Source organism: Antechinus flavipes, chromosome 6, assembly GCF_016432865.1.
Source record: "Antechinus flavipes isolate AdamAnt ecotype Samford, QLD, Australia chromosome 6, AdamAnt_v2, whole genome shotgun sequence".
Taxonomy (NCBI): Eukaryota; Metazoa; Chordata; class Mammalia; order Dasyuromorphia; family Dasyuridae; genus Antechinus; species Antechinus flavipes.
Genome location: NC_067403.1, coordinates 81543022 through 81564635, shown reverse-complemented (window position 1 = coordinate 81564635; position 21614 = coordinate 81543022).

Sequence of the window (21614 nt, the reverse complement as noted above, 5' to 3'; positions counted from 1 at the left end):
TCTTTTCCTTTATACATATTCTCATTTTAAATTATTTCAGCCAAACCCCTGAAATCAATGGTTAGTTCAAAACAACATGCTTCCAAATCTGAATTATCATCCTAAAACCATCCATTGAGTTTCTATCCTATCTTTCCAAACACATGCTGAATATCTTCACCTATCAATATTGCAGATTCAATATGTCCAAATCAGAGTCCATTTTTTTTCTCCTCCCAACTCAAATTTCCCTCTGATTTTTCTGTTTCTGCTAATATGTCATCCTTCCAGTCTCCCCCAACTCAACAACTGGTGTTTAATCATTTTTCAGTGTATCCAACTTTTTTGATGGTGTTTAGGTTTTTTCAGCAAAGATACCAGAGTGGATTGCTATTTCCTTCTCCAGATCATTTTACCGAAGAAGAAACTGAGGCACACAGAGTTAAGTCATTTGTTCAGGGCCATCCAGCTAGTAAATGTCTGGACCAGATTTAAATACAGTAAGATGAATCTCTCTGACTCCAGACCTAGCATTTTATCCACTGTGCCATCATAACTGGTAGTCTTTAATTCTCCCTTCTTCCTCATTTTTCATATCCAATTGTTTACAAAGTCATATCAATTCTACCTTGCTAGTATGTTTTGTATCTACTCTTTCCTTTTTATTTCTACTCATTCACCCTTCACAATTCTAATAAAAAGCTTCAAATGCTACATTCTGGCTCTGACTAACTTTACACAATTCTCTGTCCTTTTCTTATCCCTTTCTTTTTTCTGGCCTTTTGCACTGACATCCCTCATTCCTGTAATAGAAACATTTCTGCCCCTCCACCTTCCTCTAAAGTCCCACTCGAGTGACACCTTTCCCCTGTGTTTTTCCCAGTACCCCACATCTGAAAACGATCTCTTTCTCTCTCATGGGACACTGCAATTTGCCTGGATCTCTCCTCTGCATCATCATGGTTTCCTTTGTACTATGATTATTTGTCCACATTTGTACACATTCATTTCCTCTCATATCCAAGGCTATATGTTTCCTGAGAACAAGCATGTTGTCATAATATAGCCTCGTACGGGACCTTGAACTTTTTTTCCCTTTCCCTTTTCTATTTTCCCCTTGTACCTATGATTTATCCTTTTGGGAAATTAGAAATCCCTTAGTGTGGAAATGCTATCTGGTCAATAAGCATTTGTTAACTGTCTACCATGTGCCCTGTGGGCACTGTGCTAAGCATAATCATACAGCTGTACTGTTTGTAACCTAAAATCTTAGAGAATTGCCCGGGACCTTGCAAAATGATTTGTTCATGGCCCCATAGCTAGTATGTGTCAGAGGCAGGATTTGAATCCAGCCTATATTTATTTTGCTTTAATAGTATATTGGTTTAGTTGAAACACTGCAAAATGTATAGAAAGTGGAGGTCTTTGGCTAGTGGGGAGAGATTTAATATATATAACCATATTATTTTAGATGCAGAAACCATATGTTGTTCTAAACAACATGCTCCCAAATCTGAATCTCCATCCATCCATCACTTAGGGACAGGATAGAGGCAGAGATGGAAAAAAAGACAGAGGTGACAACCCAGGAGTAGAGGAGGGGGCAGAAAACATTGAGTGTCATTATTCTGTCTGAATGGGCAGCTGCTCTGCAGCTCCTAAGCAGTAGGGGCCACCCCTGGGTTCTATTGGCCAGTGTCCAATGGTGGAAGTGGTGGCTGAGTCTCATGTGGAAACCAGCAGGTCCTCCTCTCACCCCCTGCCTGACTGTGGGGACGAGTCAACCACAAATCAACAGCAGGAGATTCACATTGGAGGGAGGAGATTCTCAGAATGTGTCCTAGTCTCATAAAAGAGCTGATTTTTTTTTCACCAGATGATTGCATTCTGGTTGATCTCAATTGATGCTAGAGGAAAGAGGGAGGGGAAACAACATATGATTAAACATGTTTTCCAGACACACACACATGGCTTGTGTCTTTGAGAGGGTGAACTCCTGGAGGTCAGAGACCATGCCTTTCCATGCACAGAGTCCCAGTGTCAAAAGGTTAGTGTTTGGAGCAACATTAAGGCAGCCACTGAGCTTTCTCCAGCATTTGGATATAATTTCACATGACTTCACAAAGTTTCCTACTAGCAATGTAGGAGTCACTTCCACGCTGGGTAAATCCTCCCATCTGCAGTAGTTCTTTTTGTGAGGAAAGTCTGAGCTTTGATTTAGCAGTTTGCCTGTTTCCATCCATGGAAGCAGTGTTCCTAAGTATGGGACAACCATCTTCTGCACTTGTACTTTGGGTCTTGGAAGGACTCCAAAAGATCGTTTGTCCATCCATCAGCCTCAGTACTAGATTGCACCTACATTCTCCCAACTTTAGAATGATCGATTCCATCCTGAAAGGGTTGTCTCAGTGGAGATTTCATAAATCTACAATAAGAGGATTTGACAAGAGCAGATGGTGGGGAGTCCTGGGGGAGGTGCTCTTCTGGAGAAATGATTCCTAGAGGGGGAAAGAAAGAGGAAATGTGATATCAGAGTGCAGTCCAGGAGAAGTTCACAGGGACTCTTTCCAAATAATACATATGGACTCTGACAGAATCCTGGAGATGGGAGGGCTGGCTCAAGAGAAGGAGTATGAACCTCTGCAACCATCTTTAAAAGTATAGCATCAAAATGGTCAGGAACTGAAGGTTCTCCTCTGGCCAGTGATGAGGATAATAATGGGAGAGGGAGATAGAGAAATGGAAAGGTCCATGGCCATCTCTGCAAGACTGATGGCAACATCATAGACCTGTATGGCCACCTAATTCAGTTGTCTCAAATTCTAACTACATGTTTGTTTGAAATATTTATCACTACTTGGGGAAGCTAGTGGCACAGTGGATTAAGCACCAGCCCTGAATCAAGATACTCAAGTTCAAATCCACCCTAAAACACTGAATGACGCTGTGCAAGTCACTTAACTGCAATTGCCCCTCCCAAAAAATTATAGGACTAATCTTTATGAGAGGTGCCATGATATATTGGGTTGAGTAGGGGGATTACTAAGACCCAGATTCATATCCTGTCAATTAGGCTTAGTAGCCAGAAGATCCTGAGTAAGCCATTAAACATATTTAAGCCTCAGTTTCCTCATCTGTAAAATGAGGATGTTAATAGCACCTATTTCACAGAATTAATGTGATTATTATTTATTTATATTTGTTTTTATTTTATTTATATTTATTATTTACATAATAAATGTGCACAAAGCACATTTGTAAACCTCGCTATATAGAAAAAGAGCATGGCATTGATATTAAATTTCTGATTTAAGACTTGCTATTCTGATCAAATTTTCATCAAAACAAAGGGACAGAGTCACTTGTGGATACAACATCAAAATTGCAAAAAAATGCTAATGACCGACATGTAGATGGACCTCTGGGAATTTTAGAATGTTTTCCATTTTACCATCTCATTTGGTCCTCTGTGCAACAGGTGTGATTATTATCTTCATTTTGCAGATGAGCAAACTTCTCTCAGAGAGGAATTTGTCCAAGGTAACATAAGTAACAAGTGGTACAGCTGATCTCCAGGAACTAGGATCCCAGTTCCACCTACCCTCTTAATTTATGAATGAGATGTGTTTAGTGTGTTTCCCTGGGAACAAAAATGTGTCAAGATTTAACAACATCAACAACAACAAATCTTTGAGAAGTAGGTGAAATGGCAGACGAGAGGTTGTCATCCAGGGAAATAGAAATGTTTAAGCCTCCGGCAGAGATGAAAGCTATAAAGCTAGCACGCCTTGAGTCAGTAAATAATATGGTACTGTTCTCAGAGTCTCATTCTTTTATTAATACTTAAATAAAACAGGCATGTTTGCTAATCTTTTTTTCATGTATTTCTGGCTCTATTTACTTCCCCCATCTGTTCTGTCTTTTTCTTTTTCCTCTTTCTGCATGTAGTTTTCCTTGTCTCTATCATTCAATTTGAGGCTTTCTCAAGGCCCCTCTTCTCATTTCTATAGAGTGATTTTTTTAATGTATTCTCTCTCACTTTAGAGGCCTTTTCTGATTTTGCTTTTTTAATTTTTTTTTTAATATGAAGGGCACCACCATTTCTTCTTCTTGATCTCCAGATTCTTCACTCTTTAGCTTCCCTTGTTTCTAGATCCAATAGTTCCCAAGTTTTATTGATTCTTTTTCCTCCCCATTTCCATTGCCATCATGCTGGTTCAGGCCTTCATCACTTTTCACTTGAACTATGGCTATTTCCTTCTAATTTGTGTCTCTGTCTCTAGCTTCTGCCCTCTTCAATCTCTCTTCCATACCACTGAAAAGTTCATATCCTTCAAAGCAAAAGATTTCTCTGTTCAAGAAATTTCACTGCCCCTCTCCACCTCCCACTGTCTTTCAAATACTATATGAATTCCTATACTTGACATTTAAAGGCCTTCACAGTCTGACTCTGGTCTATCTTTCCATGTTGATTGTGCAGTATATAATATAAACTGTTCTAATGATTTGAATGCTTTTTCTCATCACCTCCATCCGTCTCTTGGAACCCAAAGTCCCTTTAATCTCAGCTGAAGGGCTTCCTCTTTTAAGGGAATTTTCCTGTTTCCCAAGTTTTCTGTTGGAGAACAGTTTGTCCAGACCAGCGTGAGTACTCCCAAGTTGGGAAGAGGATTTATGCATTTAGGAGGTAGCCTAAGTAAGAAATGGATCTTGCCCCCTATTAATAGTCCAGGGGATCTGGACGGAGTCTTCATCCCATTGTCATATTTCTCATTTTTTATGAGACATTTGGAAAGGATGGAGGTGGTTGTAGGATTCTCTTAGTCCCAGGCTTAGGTCCCTCTGAGAAACTGCCATTGAAGGAAAGGCAATGGGCATCCAGGACCTGGAGGTTGGGCTTCTAGAGGATTTTAACAGAGCTCTGTAGGATCTGAAGGGGCTCCTTGGCTTAGTGGTAACTTGGCTATATGAGCTATAATTAAATATTAATTAATTAATTATTGTACTGTTCCTACCCAACTGGTTCTTCTGATAATAAAGCCCAGCCTAATTACAAAACAAAAACCAAAACAATTCTTTCAATAAACAAATAAACAAACAACAATAAAAAAAAGCAACTCAAACCTTCCACTGTATTTTATAAAATATATCATATAGTAATTTCAATGCACATAGCATTTCCTAGTTGCTTCTTGAAGGAGGAAACCACCTCAGTAATACTTAGCACAGTAGCCAGCATATGGCAGACACTTGTCAGTTGATTGACTGATTAGATAGCCACTCGTTGCTATTTGTCATTGGACAGTCACTGGACTCCCAACATTTATTTCTCCTTCCTCTAATCCTATTATCCAAAGAATTGCAGAAATAACCTTTCTAAAGCATCACTCTGACCATACCACTTTCCTATTCAAGAGCCCCTCAACTTGGCATTAAGCGTTCTTTACAATATGACTCTAACTGACCTTTCCAGCACTTAGCATAGTGCCTGCCACATAATAGGTAATTAATACATTTTTAACTCAAAATTGACATAACTTCCCATTACATACTCTACTTTCCAATTGAACCGGCTCACTTATGGTTCCATGACCTAGAGTTTCTAAAACTTGTTACCATTGCCTTGGCTATCCTGCATTCTTGGAATGCATCTTTATTGTCATCTCTTAGAATCTCTCCTTTCCTTCAAGGTTCTGCTTCTGTACCATTTCCTATTAAAAAAAAATCTTTCCCAATCCTCTTTGTGGTTAATATTGTATTTTTCATCCTCAAATTACCACGCAAATCCTTATCTGTTGTATTCCTTCTATAACAAGGCAAGTTCTTCTTAGTCATGGTAAGTGAAATTATGAAAAGAGAGGGAAAAGTACTAAGACTATGGATTAGAGTAAATGAGCTTTAGAAAAAAGCTCACAAGAAAAAAAGCTTGGCTCTTTTCAACAAGCCAATTCCAATAGATTTGTGATGGAGAGAACCATCTTCATCCAGAAAGAGGGCTATAGGGACTGGATGTGGATCACAGCACAGTATTTTCCACCTTGTTTGTTATTGTTTGCTTGCTTTTTCTTTTTAATTTTTTTTACCTTTTTGATCTGATTTTTCATGTGCAGCATGATAAATATGAAAATATATCTAGAAGAATTGTATATGTTTAACCTATATTGGATTACTTGCTGTCTATGGGAGGGAGGTGGGAGAAAGGGAGAGAGAAAATTTGAAACACAAGGTTTTGCAAGAGTAAACATTGAAAACTATCTTTGCATGTATTTTTAAAATAAAGACCTATTATTAACATTTTTAAAGGTATTAAAGCTTAAAAATAAATAAGCAAATTCTATACAGGAAAAATAATTTTAAAAAAAGAAAGAAAGAAGCTCACAATTAAAACAAGGAAGAATGAAAAGAAATTAGATTTGACTAAACAGAATAAAGAAGAGAAACAAGTGATGCATTAGACCGAATATTGGAAACGTGACTTATACTTTGCTACATTGCCAAAATTTGCCTTCATATATCGATAGGAAACGGTTGTGTGGTTTTATTTAGATAGGAAACCTCCAAAGAACACTTTTCTCATGCTAGGGATCTTGGGAATTAATTCAACCCATTCCTTTTACAGAGAAGTAAAGGGACTTGCCCATATCAAAGAGTCAGAAAATGATAAAGCTAGGATTTAAACTTAGGTCATATGATGCAAACTCTCAAAAAAGAAAGGGGAAAGTTGCATTCTTGTTCTTCTTCTCCCACTGCCCTATCCTCAGATATTGCATTTGTGTAGTGTTTTATATTGTTCAATTTTTTTTCACAAACACTGTTTCATATAATACTCTTAAGGCTGTGAAGAAAGGACTTTATCATTAACCTATATTATAGATGAGAATAGTGAAATGCAAAGGTATATAAATCCACTGATTTGTTCTGAGCTCTTTCTAACTTACCTTCCTCTAAATGTATCTTTCTTTATGACTGAAGAACAGCCTTGGTGAACTTGAAATAAATTCCTAAATTGGAAGTGGAAAGGAGAGAATTAAGAAGAATGAGGTAAAAAGAAAACACTTAGGATGGACCTTTTTAAAATTCCCTAGCCTCCTCCAGATCTCAAATCAGGAACTACTTATTATCATTAATAATAATAATATATTTAGAGTTAATAATACCTTTGAGTCTGCCATCTATCATGAAAGCATAGCTATATTTGTCTGACTATCTAGACCACTGACTTTCTCATTTGACGGAATCTTTGGCTGCCCAATTAGTACAGTTATTATTATCCCCATTTTGCAAAGATTTAAGAGATTTAGACTATCTTGCACAAATCACTATAGAATAGGGACATCTCACATCTAAAATTCTTTTCCAATCTTTAAATATGTATAAACATATAGTTTTATATAAAATAAAATAAGAATAATACTCTGAATTCAATTATATATTTTATGCAGTTGAATTCAGGGTATTATTCTTATTTTTATTCATTGTTATGGCTCTTTGTTTCCCCATCTGTAAACGGAGAGGATTGGACTAGAAAAGCTCCAAGGCTTCTTCTGGCCAACTTTAATATTTTATTAATTCATTTCATATTTACATTTCCATGTATGGCTATTTTCCACACATGTACCATTTTAAAAATAACTATGCAATGTTCCATTATGTTGATAGAGAGGGCTCAGGTTTTACTTTTCCAGATTCCTACTTTTAACATCATTTATGGGAATCCATTTTGACAGCTCTTTGAAAAAACAAATAATGAAGGAAGAGTATAACCAAAAGGATATACAATATTTCCACTTCAGCTTTCACTAACTGGATGGAAGAACTGTGTGAATGGGAAGAAAAGGGCAGTGTTTATTACAGTAGTCTTTTTGAACTTCTAACAATCTTTCACCTCAGAATGGGACCTGGATGGAAGTGTAAGTCTCTGTGGTCACAAAACATTGTACATTTTATCCTGCTGAAAAGATGTAGTTCCAAACAAGACCTGAGTAAGGATTGTTCAATTGTGAAAGATTTTTCTGCTATCGGTCACTTGGTAGGGACTTGTTCTAAAAAACAAAAATGGTGGATGAATTCTGTCAGTTTGAGGAGAGTCACTGTATATTTTCAATAGCCGATACCAATTCATCTCCAGAAAGCTTTTGTTTCACCACCCCAGAGCTCAGTAAAAGACTAAGTGAATTGTGTTTTACCTCAGCCAACACTGTTAGTGCAGCTTTTCCAGAGTCACACAGACCAAGAAAAATATGGCTTGAGTGTTATTGAAAATAAACCGGTTTTTGAGACAATGAAAACATTTTATTCGCCAAATTAAAGCCGAATGACAGTGGCCTGTTTTTAATTCCTGATGTCCATGGAATCGAAGTAATGCATTCATCTTGATTTTTCATGGTCATTGTCCCCATTAAAAAACGGTCAACTTCAATTGCTTATTATTTGCTCAAGTTGTTTACCTTTGAGTCTGGATTTGACTGAAAATTAAACAAGTATATTGAAATGCCATCATGTAACACATGGTCAGTGTTCTCTCCTGGCAAGGCTATTTTTCTCACTGAACACTGACAGCCGCATGTAAAATATTTTCCCTGATATTAAAACAATATTGTACTCAAGGATTTGGGGACAGGGATAAGAATGAGGGAGAGATATAGAAATGTTTTCAAATAACCAAGAAAAATTTTAATTAGAGTTTACAAAAATTAAAAACAATTCCAAAACCACAAAAGTAGGTGGGAGTAGAGTAAGTATCCACAGTCTCCTAAAATGCTGGTGTACAGTTGCATGTGTGCCATATATAGGTTTTTTAAAAATTCAGCTTGACAGATTGCAAAGGGAGAAGCTGACCCGCCAGTGTTCCCACCAATCACACATTCTGAAACTCAGCTTTTTCCAATTATTCTTAGACCACATGGATTTTTAGGGTTTGGAAAATCAAGGTCAAGTTTAAAAAGGCAAAGACACCCAGGAAATCTTTTTTTTTTCTTCTCTTTTGTGAATGAAGACTTTGTTCAAGGTTCTGGGTTAGGCAGTTTTGAATATTACCTGTCATTCACTGGAATTTGAAGTTGATAGAACTTCAGTCAAGGGGAATAGCAGGAAAAACCTTGTGCTTCAAGAAGTAAGGAGCCAGTCTCCGGAGCAGTCCAAATCAAAGCTATACCTAAGTGAAATTCACTTTCATTTACCCATTTGGATTTTATTTTTCTTGTATCAACTCACTCATTTAAAATGATAGGAAAGTTATAGTGACCTGAAGAAATTGAGTTATAGAATTCTAAGACTGTAGAATTATAGGATCATAGACTTTAGAATCAAGTTTTACCATGGTAAGTCTTTAAAACTGAATTTTTAAAAATTGAAAGGAACTCAGAGACCATCTAGTTTGACCAATATATAAATGAGAATAACAGAAAATAAATAAGATGATAAAAGTCATCCTGCTTTTGTTTGAAAATTCCAGTCAGGGAGGATACCCATTTCCTATTTCCTATTGTAGCCCATTCCATTTTGGGAGAATTCTAATTGTGAAGAAGCCACATGCCCAGCCATATACTCATCTTCTGTTGTTAATCAGTCATTTTAAAATTATACCCTACACTTCACGATACCATTTGGGGTTTTCTTGGCAAAGATAACTGGAGGGCCATTTCCTTCTTCAAATCATTCTAGATATAAGGAAACTGAGGAAAATTAGGATAAGTGACTTGCCCAGGGTCACACAACTAATAAGTATCTGGGGCTACATTTGAACTCAGGAAGCAGAGTCTTTCTGACTTTAGATCTGGTTTTCTATGAGCTATAGCATTACACAGTTGTCCATCCACACTTTTACATGGAGCTAAAATATGCCTCTGAAATATCAAACTGTTACTACTTTTTTTTATTCTACAGAACCAAATAGAAAATTTATATTCCTCTTCCACATCACATCTCTTCGAAGACAGTTATCATGCTTCCCCAACTGAGTTTTGGGAACGCATGAAGTTAGATGAAACAATACCATGGCAGGATGTTAATGCCAAGGAATAATATTTAAAGTGAGTGATTGACCAACTGATGTTAAAATGATTTTATAGGGAATTTGGCTGTAATGAATTAATGAGGCTGTTGTAAAGGGTTGCTAAGCTGGATATGTCTATCTTCTTAAAATTATCAGTTTTTTGCTCTCAAGTGGAATAAATATAAAGTAAGATAAAGTATACAAAACTAAGATACTAAACAGTACATGAAACTTACAAATAAATAATTCATAAGTAATTGTTCTTTATAATGAATCATACAGAAATATCATGTGTAAAATGATAAACACTGAGGAACATATATCATTTCTTTCATTCTTTGGTGGTGAAGTTTTCTGCCTTTAGTATGAATTTCCTTATTCTCAAGTTAAGAATCCTGAATGTTTTTCAAGAAAAGAAATCTTCCAAATTTTACTGAAAAAGTCAAGGAAATATATACATATTAATATATGATCTATATGTTTTACATATGTAAATTAAAGAAGATTTTATCTAAAAGAAAATAAAGTAAGATTCTGTGGGTTTATTTCTAGATGCATTTCCAAAAATTGGCCATAGATCTAAGTTTTTGAAAATTATTATGATTATTAAGTGGTTATGTTACTTGTGGCTGTCTGCTAAATTTTGTTTGGTTATGCTACTGGATTGCCAAGAACTTTCCCTTTTAATAGCACCAGCACATTCATGAACTTGGAGATTTCTATCCAGAAGTTAGATTAAATGGAGAAAAAAGTTGAGAATGGTAGATTATAAACCAGCACCACAGTGATACACTAATCTTGCTCAAGTAGGGTTCTATCAGGAAAATTGTATAGAATAAGACATGGTTCCTTTGTTCACAATGTTTGTGGAGCTATTTGAACAAGATGAGCATGTTTCAAACAATCAAAGAATAGAGGAAATATATAAATAAATACTAAATAGTATAATAACCACTGTAAGGTTTACAGGAGATCAGAGAACAGAGGTATCATCATGTGTTGCAGCAATTAGTGTTGGCTTTATGAAAGAAATGGAATGGTGCTTGAGCCTAGACAGATAGATGAGAATTAGAAAGATGGAGAGAACATCTTACAGAGAGAGAGAGAGAGAGAGAGAGAGAGAGAGAGAGAGAGAGAGAGACAATCCTCCCTCAACAAAAACCTGGACAGGGAAATAAAGATGACATTGACAGGCAACAGTTTAGAATTCTCAAATCATTGAATTTGAGGTAGAACAGGATGAGTCTTTTAGCCCAATCCCTTCATTTTACTGGAGAAGGACCTGAGGATGAGAAATTTGGTGACTTGCTAAAAGTCCTGCAGAGAAAGACTTGATTCTGAGAATATCTAGGGGTAGAAAAAAATCAAATTCATGTCTTTCCATCATCTCTTTCCAGAGAAGCACATCTGACTTCAGAATTCAGAAGAGTTGGGTTCAAGTCTCACCTCTGATACAAACCTGTGCATCACTTAACCTGGATACTTAATTGTTCCCTTCACTTCTCAGGTGATTTGCTAAGACTATGAATGGCAGGGAATCTATAGAATGTGTTTTTCCCTGGGGAATTCTCTACACCTATGAAATAATAGACCTGTGTGCCTCTCCTCTTCCAAAATACTAAAGGCATGGCTTCCTTGGAACCAGGGACTGGTCTTCAGAACTTTTTCTCTTTCCCACTCACAGATATCTTTCCTCTTTGTGATTGTTCTATTAGAGTCACAGCTCTTATTTGAAAGTTCATATGAAATATCATATATTATAATTTTTATAGAAGACTCACAATGTGAAAGACATTACCCAAGCAGAAGATTATTTATATTATTCATAGAGAGTAACTAAACTTCCTATTTGCTTTTATCAACAATTTTATTGACCCTCCACCCCCCACCTAAAGGAGATCAAAGAATCTATCTAAGTATCTATCTATCTATCTATCTATCTATCTATCTATCTATCTACCATCTAATAAGTATCCATTGAATGCAAAATGGCTCGATAAACTATGAAATTTGAATGTACTGAATTATTATTGAGCTATGAGCTATAAGGTGTATGAAAAATTCTGAGAAATATCATAAGGCATTTATAAATTATATTGAATTACAATTAAAATAAATATGTATATGTTACATAAACATATAATATGCAAGACATATATCATATTTAACTTATACTTTAACATATTTAACATGTATTGGTCAACCTGCCATCTGGGGGAAGGGGTGGGGGGAAGGAGGGGGAAAGTTGGAACAAAAGGTTTTGCAATTGTCAATGCTGAAAAATTATCTATGCATATATCTTGTAAATAAAAAGCTATAATATATATACACACACAAGGACTACAATAATGTAAATAAAAACACACACACACACACACAAAAAGAGCATCAGCCCTGAAATCAGGAGGACCTGAGTTCAAATCTGGCCTCAGACACTTAACACTTTCTAGCTGTGTGAGCCTGGGCAAGTCACTTAACCCCAATTGCCTCAGAAACAAACAAAAAAAATTACAAAAATGTCAGAATCTAAACTAATAACTAATCTTTCAAGAGTCAGTTTTGGTTCTAGAAGCATAATGATGAAATAGATTTCTTCTGGTGGAGAGGTGATGAGCTGCAGGTATGGAATGTTGTATAAACTGTCAGATGTGGTTGCTGTGATAATTTTATTGACTGTTTCATTATTACAAGTTGAGGGGGAGCATTCTCTGGATGGAACTGGGTAAGAATGACTGAGAAATTCCTCTGTTTGACATTTAAAACTCTTCATAACCTGACTTTAAATAACCTACCTTTGAGACTCTTTTATATGAGTCTCCTGTATTAACTTTATCATCCAATCAAATTATTCTTTCTATTTCTCACACAGGATTCTCGATGCCCTTGAACAGACAAGTCCCAGATTCTTTGAATATACTTTTTCTATACCTCTACTCCACCCCTTTATAATCTGAATAGATTCTAGTGCTGCTTTGCATAAGATAGTATAAAAATCCCTGTTTTCAAGGCAAATTCCATGTCTCAGTTTTACTCAGAAGTTAAAATTGCTTATTGAACTGATCTTTAATTCCCTTATTGACCCAACTTCTTAATTCAATTCATTTCAGTTTTCTGAACCATAAAACTCTCAGAGTAGGGCTATATTTTAAGAGTATATCTAGTTCACTCATAACTGACCAAGAATACCCTCTATAGCATCCTAATGAGTGTCCACCCAGCCTTTGCTTGGAGATTTTCATTGAGGGAGAGCTCACTACTCACCGAATTGCCCATTGTACTAGGGGCCATCTTTAACTGTTAGGAAATTTTCCCTCACATCAAACCTAAAGTGTTCTCTTTACAATTTTTTACCCAATGACCCTAATTCTACTTTCTTTGGTCAAGCAGAACAAATGGTATTTCTCTTACATATTTTAGCCCTTCACATATTTGAGGAGCTATCATGTTTCTCCAACGAAGCATTTCCTTTTCAAACATTCAAATCAAACATTCCCAGTTTTTTCATGGATAATGATGATGAGGAGGAGGAGAATGAGGATAATGATAACTAACATTTTACAGTATTTATTACATGCCAGGCACTGTGTGTTTTAAAAATAGTATTTCATTTGATCCTTACAATGACCCTGAGAAGTTGGTTTGATTGTTATTCTTATTTTATAGATAAGGAACCAAGGGAGAAAAAGGTTAATTGACTTGCCTGCTCATTCATCTTGGAAGTGTCTGAGGCTGGATTTGAATTCAGGTCTTCTTGACTCCAAGCCCAGATCTTTATTCAATGCATCATCTAGGATATGATTTCAGAGCCTTTCCCCATTTTGATTGCCTTTGTCTGAATCCCAGGTGGGGCAGCTTGTCCTTCTCTCAAGGGGGACCACGACATCAGGAAGGTGATGTCATGATTTACAAGTGAATTGAACTGAAGGGAGGGAATGCTATTAAGCAAAGCAACAATCTCCATTTTGTAAGTGAATTAGATTTTTTAATTTATATGAGACATTTTATTTATTCCCAATGAATTTAATTTTTCTAGATTCCACCAAATGATCTAAATTGTCAAGATCTGTTTTATATCCCGACAGTCTGCAAATAGGTCAGATTTGTATATTTTTTTAACAATTTGGTAAATATGCCAAGTAATTGTTACTAATGGTAAAGGTCACAGAACTAAGCTCAGACTCTAGGATTCAAACAAATTCTGTGACTCCAAGCTCAGACTTCTTTCTATTTCTTACATTCTTTTTTGGTTTTCTTTCTCATGTGAAGGAGACATATTGCACTGGAGACTTCCTTCCAAGCTGGCATCAAATTATGAATGACAACACTTTGGGGTCCATTCATTCAACCATTCTAAATCTACCCAACTACTCTCATCTCGCCTACATCTCTCATATTTTTCACAAGAGAAGCACAAGAGTTTTTGTCAAAAGTTCGATACTCCTCCTTAAGCCTCTAATTGCCTACTTTTAGAAATAATTCATTTGATATGGCGCCCTGTACTAGGTGTACAGGAATATAAAGGGGGAAATGGAAGGCATTATTTTGAGAAGCAAATTCTTGCTGAAAGATTTAGCTTGCCTCTCTGAGAAATCAGGGAAAGTCAGCCTTATTATAACTCCTTCCCAAGGGGTCTGCACACAAATGGGAGCATGTCTTACCAAGGCCTCTTGGAGCTAATAAAATAAAAAGGAAAGTAAATGTTTAGAAATTGATTTAACAGGATCTATACTCAGGAGTCAGTTATGGAGCAGAAAACGTTCCAGTGGTCTAATTGTGCCCACAGTCAATTGCAAACATCAAATGTTTCTGGGTAAATGATAAAGTATTCTGTGTATAGTCAGCTCTGTATACATAGCTGGTTTAGAAGGGCTGGGTTCTGTTAAGTGGAGCTTTACTTCATGATACAGTTGAAGGACATGCGGGCCCCCTTTTATAGGCAAAGCCCATTTCTTGGGCCAGTTGGCAGGGAATACCGTGTAGGAACCCACCCTTGATGAATCCTCATTAACCCTGAGCCATGTTCCCCCCAGCCTAAGTAAATGGAGAGTAGGGAGCAGGGAGATCATCAGAAATAGATAGGAATTCACACTTTGGGGAGACAAAGGTATTTTTTAATACCAAATACCTCTGTGAAGAACAAAACCATCCAGGCGGTCTGTGAGGAACGCTGGACCCACATCACATCACAGGCAAGTCAAAGGCAGCCAGCACAATTGTGCAAGCACTTAGCCAAATAGCTCGACGCTGCTGATGGAAAAAATTATCCTCAGTGCATTGGCATCTGGAGCCTGGGTCTGCCATCCAAGAAAGGAGACTGGAAGAGTACAGCAGGCTTGTTCAGCTCTAGCAGCCCTAGCAGAAATCTGGTGTGACTTAATTGGTGAGACACAAATACACACACATACAGAGAAACAGAGAGAGCGAGAGAGAGAGAGAGAGAGAGAGAGAGAGACAGAGACAGAGACAGACAGAGACAAAGAGAGACAGAGAGAGAAAGAGAGAGAGAGAGAGTGCAAAAAGGAAAAGAGGGAGAAAAGAAAGATAAGATATTGATTCATAAACAGATAAAAGCATAAACAAATGCTTAATGATCCCCTTCCCAAAGAAAAAAGCTAAAAATTAAATGTAAGATTATCTTGTAAAAACAATCCTCCTTTTAAGGCTGCATTGCTCGCCTCCTCCCCACCAGTCCCTGTCCCAAAGATATGTGTATATGACTTTGTACAAAATCCCCATGATGTCTATACATACATATCTAGTATTCTAAATAATTGAAAATTCCAATGTCTGTTGGATATTGGAAACAGGGAATGGGGGGGGGGCAGTATCAATGAGTACAAAACTCCATGGTATTATAAGTATCTTTCTCCTTTACTCATCCAATATAAACATTTATTCCAATGAAGGAGAAATACTGAGACTGCAGCACAGTGTGTTGGCCAACAACTGGAGAACACCGGTCCAAAATGCTGAAAATTGGGCTGATTTTGCAAAGATAGCAACGAACTTCAATAGCTCAGAGGGTGAGCCCCTATACATTCAGCTTCTTATTGAATACAAAAATCAAGCATTGTACTAACAGTTGTTTCTTTGCAACTGAGATAGTACTCTCCCCTGAAAATCCATGTTCTTGGGCTAGTTACTGTGCCTCTAAATTTATTTGAGAAAGGGGTTCAATTCTCCCAAGTATCTCTTCAAAAGGAAATTATAAAATATCACTAGAGATGTCAACATACATCTGGACCATCTCAGCAATTTTTTCTTTCGAGGTAAGGATTGTACTTTTTGTCTTTTGACAAATAGAAAAGCATTTGGACTTTAAAAAATGCTAAGCTATTCCTCGGTAATCCCCTTCGCTCAGCTTGGGCAGAATTGTTTAAGAAATAAAGAATTTATCAACACATGAAAATAGCATAGAGCACACATGTTGTTTACCAATTAAAATCTCTAAGAAAATTAATAAACACCAAATGTGGTGTCTAGATCTCCTTGTGCACAATGTATGTGTATATACACACTCATTTCTGTAGAGAACCATGGAATAAGTCTTGTGTTGCTAGTCATTGTATGGCTCACATTCCTTAGAATTTCAAAAACTCTTTGGAGATAGGTTGTAAAGGGGCCCACCCTTCTGGTAACCAGAGCTGGAACTAGCAAGGGTGCCTTAATTTTTCCTAGAGCACTGACATCTAGAATGGGGCATGAACCAGGCTATATCCTGAGGGTCCATTCTCAATGGAGTCCCTGGTTAATGAAGTTTGTCTTTTCCAAAACTCCCAGAAAGAGAGGGTTACACCATTTCATCTTGATACCACTGTCTTTGAGTCATTAGCTTGCCTTCTTCCCACCAACTGTATTTTACACCAGATGAAAACATTTCTAGTTACTGCTCTGTTAGTAATTATGCTTCCAGGATCCCCCAAGTTCAAAATACCTATGCCATGGAGAAAAAAATCAGAGGATCTGGGTTTGAATCTTATCTCTTCTACTTAACCCAAAACAAGCTCTTCTTAACATCTCTGAAACACACTTTCTTTTTCTTTAATGTAGGATCTTAAAAGTCCTGACTTCACAGAGTTGTTGTGGGGATCAAATGAGATAATGTATATAAAGTGCTTTGCAAACCTTAAAGAACAATAAAAATGTCAGCTGCTATTATTATTATTGCCAACCTTACAGGGTTTTTATGAGGATCAAATGAGATAATGTATGCAAAGCACTTTGTAAATCAGAAAGCACTATATCCATGCCAGGTCTGAGAGGCCTTCCCAGATTGTCCCCAGCTGGTGGGGACTCATCACTTGTCTGATCTCACAGAATTTTCTACTTCTCTTATTCTAAGAGCTAGCATTTATATAATGCTTTAAGTCTATTTATCTCATCTGATCTTCACTAAATCCTATGAAGTTGTTATAATTATTGTCCACATTTTACAAACTGGAAAACTGAAGCCAAAAGGTTAAGTGCCTCATCCAGTATCTGTGACAGAGTTCACACTCAGGGATTCTTGCCTCCAAATCCAGTACTCTTATTTGCTTTATTATCTCTATGCCAACACAAGTCTTTGTTATATTATCTGTAAATGAATAGAGTAAATAGACTGTAAGATGCATGAGAGCAGGAATTTCTCTTCTTTACCCTCACTCCTTCAATGCCTCACTCAGTGGTTTCTATTAAACAGGTAATTCATAAAGGGCTCTAAATGAACATTCAAATGAAAGAACTACTCCATTTACTAAAACCAACTGTTATGCCCAGTTGTATTCCCCTGTGATAAAATATCTGTTGGCAAGCAATGAAAATGACGACAATGACAATGATGTAGACGAAGAAGAAGAAGAAGAAGAAGAAGAAGAAGAAGAAGAAGAAGAAGAAGAAGAAGAAGAAGAAGAGAAGAAGAAAGAAAAAAGAAGAAAGAAAAAAGAAGAACGAAACAGAAAGAAGATGAAGAAGAAGAAGGAGAAGAAGAAGAAGAAAAGAAGAAGAAGAAGAAGAAGAAGAAGAAGAAGAAGAAAGAAGAAGAAGAAAAGAAGAAGAAAGAAGAAGAAGAAGAAGAAGAAAAGAAGAAGAAGAAGAAAGAAGCAGGAAGACAAAGAAGAAAGAAAAGGAAGAAGAAAATGCTTAAATCACCCAATTGAACTTTTAATCCTTATAAAAATCCTTCTCCTTTGTGATTTATTGTATTTGCAAAAGTCAAAATGGTGCCTTATGTAAGGTCTTTTTAGGTAAAGAATGTTGCCATCATCTACAAAAAAGTAAGTTCAAAGTCATTAGCTGTGTAGGCAAAGCAACAAAGCCAGTTTTAGCAATAGTCACCAAACAAGCTATAAAAAGCCATTGAAAGTTAAAGATGGAGGTGATTGTAAAGATTTACAGACCAAGTCACTCCTTTTAAAGATGAGGAAAAAAAAAAACAGGAAGATCAAGTTATTTGTTGAAGACCATTAGGGAGTGGGAGCATCAGAACTAAGTAGAACTAAGTACTAGGTCTACCAATTTCCAGTGCAAGCCATTTGTCATTGTGTAATGATGATTGGAAAAGTGCACTACCCAGGATCCCATTGGTGGAAATTCATTCATTTGATACAAAATAGTAGATTTTGCAGGTACATTCTTTGAAAATCCAATGCTCCAGGGTTGGGAAATAATGTGTCAATAATACTTTGCTGTGAATTAATTTATAACACCTTCTTGGGATTAAGACAATTTATTTTGAAGTTTAAAGAACTGATAAGGAAAATGCCTATGATGGATTAAGAGAAGGCATTAATTGACTTATTCATTCAAATATTTAATGAACTTTTGACTGACCTCCACAATATATAGAGCACTGTGTTAGAGATAAAAATAATAATAATTGCTATCATTTGTATAACTTCTACTACATACCAGACACTATGCTAAGCACTTTACAATTATTATTTCATTTGATTCTCACAAGTTTGGTGCTATTTTTAATCCCCTCTTTTTCCAGATAAGGAAACTGATCAGACAAAAGAAAGGAACTTGGCCACAATCACACAGCTAATGAATGTCTGAGGCTGGATTTGCTATCAAATCATCCTGACTTCCAATCCAATCCAATTGTGCCATCTATCTCCCCCTAGGTTGGGGTAGATAGTTTAATATATAATAAGTTAAGGTAATACTTGTATACACACAAGTAAAATGAAAATGAGCATTTATAAATGTAAAAAGGACAAATATCCCACTTCACAATTTTGTCTAGCATTAGATCTACATAGCAAATAAGGATTTTCATCAATCTGTGTGTATATAAATTTATTAGCCTAGAATAAGCCAGGGAGTGAACTTTATGAAAAATGAAATAAACCTGCTTTAAAAAATGTGACTAGTTCTGGGTTGTTGGTGGTGGTTTTTATTGTTTTTTTACACCCAGTTGATTGAATGTTCCAGGTACACCAGGAAGTATTGACTAGATGACGTAGCACAAACATTGGTCTCCTTCTGGAACCTATGCAACAACAGATTCAGACAAAAAGGAGAGCTCTTGAAAATCCACCAGTTCTTGATATGCATTTCAAGGTTGAGGGTTCCCTGAAGTGTGAGTTAACCAAGGTCACTCAGCCTGAGAAAAGAGTGTGAAAGAATAACATGGTTAAGCTGTGACCAACCCTGTCTGATCTCCTTTTGTGGTAGAACTATATCTTTTTTTTTCCCTCATAGTCTTGGTGCAGCCCAAATGTTGCTTTCACATTATTAACATAACATTAGCAGGGAAGGATAACAATTATATGTCCTGGCAATAGATATCTTTGGACAATAGTCCCCCAAATGCCTCAGTCTTATTATTTGATGCTGACCCATAAAATGTATCACAACGATCCAAAATAAGGGAAAGGCATAAAAATAAAACCATTCGTAAAATCATTTGGAAATGAGGTAGAATCTGGAATGGCTTTAACTAAACGTGCAAAACCTCTATAAACTCAGGTTTGAGACATGACCCTTCTTCTTTTCATTATTTTTTATGACATCTTTTAAATATGTAAGGGAGACAATTGAAAAATGGTCAGCTCTGCCAGATCACGAGTCCAAAGCTAAAATATTCCTATAATCAAGGATCAGAGGGCTGGAAGGGATCTTTCAAAGTCATCCAGTCCATCCTTCCAAACTAGAGACATTCATAAAAAATACCACTGGATGCAAAAATGTCTCCACAATTATAGAATGCTCAGAAGATCAAATTTTTAGAGCTAAAAAGACCTTACAAACCAATTAGTCTCACTTCCTCATTCTACAGATGGGGAAACAAAGGCCCACAGGGAAGTCACAGAGGTAGTTAAAAGCAAATCTGGGATTTAAACTCATCCCGATGAGTCAACTAGAATTTATTAAATATTTACTATGTGTCAGACCTTGTGATAAGAACTGAGGATACAAAATAAAACAAAAAACATTCTATGTTGTCAAGGAACTTACAATCAAATCTACAAACAATCATGTTTAAACAAGATGTATATGGAACAAATTGGAGAGAGAAAGAACTAGAATGAAAAGAGATTAGGAAAGTCTTCTTGCAGAAGGTGAGACTTAAGTTGGTGCTGAAAGGAAAAAAATCAAGGAAGCCAGGAGATGGAGATGAGGTAGAAGAGAGGTTCAGCACATGCAAATTTAGAAGAAGCATCTTGTATGAAGAACAGGATGGAGACCAGTGTCACTAAATCAATAAAGATGTGGTTATGAGTGCTGGAGGAGGAGTCAAATGAAAGAGGACTAGAAAGGGGGATTAAAAGTCAAATAGAGAAATTTATGCTAGAGTCTGGAGCCACTGATGTTTCTTGGATGGTGGAAGGTGTGTGTGATGTAGTCAGAAAGACTTGAGGCACAGTGGTCAACCAGTGGCTATTACAAGTATGATGTGTTGATAGTCTACACCAGGGTGATGATTGTCAACAGAAGATAAAAGGAAGTATGCAAGAGATATTATGAAAGTAAACTAAACAGGCTATGACAACAGTTTAGATATAAGGGATGAGAGCCAGTAAGGAGTTGAGGAGAACTCTGACGTTGTGAAGTTGGGTAACTGGGAAGATAACGATGCCTTCAATCATAAAAGGGAAGTTAGGAATAAGGGAGTATGTTAAGAGGATTGAGAAGATGCATACATTTAAGATGTTTAAAGAACATAATAATAACTCGTATTTATATATGGCATTTTAAGATTTACTAAGTACTTTTCAAATACTATGTCATTTGATACATCGATTCTAGGAACTGCTATTATTATCTCCATTTTATATTGAAGGAAACAGGTACACAAAGGATAATTGCCTTGTCCAGGATGACACAGGAAGCTAGTATTGGAGACTGGACACTGGAGACTAAGGTTTGCTTGACCCCTGGTCCTAGCAGGTATTCTACTATACCACTGGATATCCAATTGAAGATAGTTAGAATTCCCAGAGTAGAGTTCAAGAGAGAGGTTAGGGATGCACAAATCAATCTGAAAATCATTTGCATAGAGATGATCATTGAATCCACAAGAGCTGATGAAATTATTGTTGCTGTTCAGTTGTTTCAGCCATGTCTAATTCTACGGCATCAAATTTGGGGTTTTCTTGGCAAAGATATTGGAGTGAGCTACCATTTCTTTCTCCAACTCATTTTACAGATGAGG